A 1,672-nucleotide genomic window follows, 5' to 3' on the forward strand; every position below is an offset into this window, starting at 1 on the left:
TATTCAGTGACAGAAACAGGCTTCCAAATGATATTTTGTTCTCTAAAGTAGTGAATTTCTTTTTCTATTTCTATTTCATTTCATTTTTTTATTTCATCCAAACTAACAAATGAAATACAGAACAATTACAGTCTTCTGACCCCAACAAATACAACAAAGTTAAAATAATGATAATAATAATATTTAATTAAAAAACATATGCACAGATACACACATACAGTATATACATACAGTACACGTATACATAAACACAATAGTTGAATAAATAAAATAATAAGTAATAAATGAACTAGAAAATTACATAAATGCAGTGAAATGTATTATTTTTAAGTGTTGAATGTCAAATACTTTTTGGGGCCACTGTATATTAAAAGAAATTCCATTGAACATAATAGACAAGGACAATGATCTCATTGCATTCTGGCAGAGAGGTAGAGATGATTTCATGCATTGCTTGGATTGCGGAAAGAAAACAGTGGCTGAGATGTGATTTCATGCAATGTTACTCTGACATACCAGGTTTGTTTATCTTCCATGTAGAATGTGATAGGTTAGAAGAGATAACGACAAAGAGTGAATGAATAAAGGAGGAAGAGGAAAACAAAAATAGAAAGGGACATGGTAACTGTAAACATCACTTCAACCGAAGGTGGATCCCCCCGAAGTCCCCTTCCCTTTTCATTCAGCAGTCTTTCAGACACCCCTTTCTTCCCCACATAGGCAAAGCATGTATCTATGAAAAGAAAATAGGTCTGTTTGTGCATGTGCTGCTGGCTTATGAAGGTATGTTAGGGCTTTCTGATACTTCAAATAAGGTTATTCATTTACTACACTACACTCAATACTGCTTATTTAAGCTTACAGTCAGCTGAGGGTGCGTGATACATATCAGTAACCTACTGGTTATCGGCCGATATTAGAGATAGAGATACGGTATATTGGATATTTCAATTGTGCATTCTTCAGTTCTCTATTTTTACATTTAGATCACCTTTGCATTATCTAAAACACACTTGAATTTCATCTTTTAAAACACTGATCATTTATTAACACTGTTAAATATCATTTTTAGCAAAATTTGTCATACTGTAAATAGATATATTTTTCATGCTGTAAGTAGATATATTTCGAATCACTTAAAACAGTTTATTTTAATATATAATGATAATTTTAGTTCTTTATTTTAAATTTAAACAAAATAATATAGAAATTTGATGACGACCATTTTTTGTTTCAATATTGAATGAATTTCAATATTGGTGCATCCCTAGACAAAATGTTGATGTTTTTGAAATAAATTGATACTTTTATTCACTAAAGAGTCAGTAAAAACATTTTACTACTTCTATTTCAGATAAATTAAACTGTTTATAAAGGAATACTCCTATTTCACAGTATTGCTTTATTTATTTATTTTTTCAGTTGATTTCATGCTATTGAATTTAAATTTCCTTCAAAAACAAAGTGATTCCAAGTTTTTGAACAGTACTTTACCTTTCACTGGCTCTCTCTTTCTCATTCACTCGCACACATCTCTACCATATTCCTTTTCATCTTGTTTATCCTATAGCTAAACACACAGGACTTGTTTCCAATCCTCTTTAAACTCTTGGCAGCTATGCAGGTTCCAGTCTGTGTGTGTGTGTGTGTGTGTGTGTGTGTGTGTGTGTGT

Source organism: Sinocyclocheilus anshuiensis, unplaced genomic scaffold (genome assembly GCF_001515605.1).
Source record: "Sinocyclocheilus anshuiensis isolate Anshui unplaced genomic scaffold, SAMN03320099.WGS_v1.1 scaffold615, whole genome shotgun sequence".
In the NCBI taxonomy this organism is placed as follows: Eukaryota; Metazoa; Chordata; class Actinopteri; order Cypriniformes; family Cyprinidae; genus Sinocyclocheilus; species Sinocyclocheilus anshuiensis.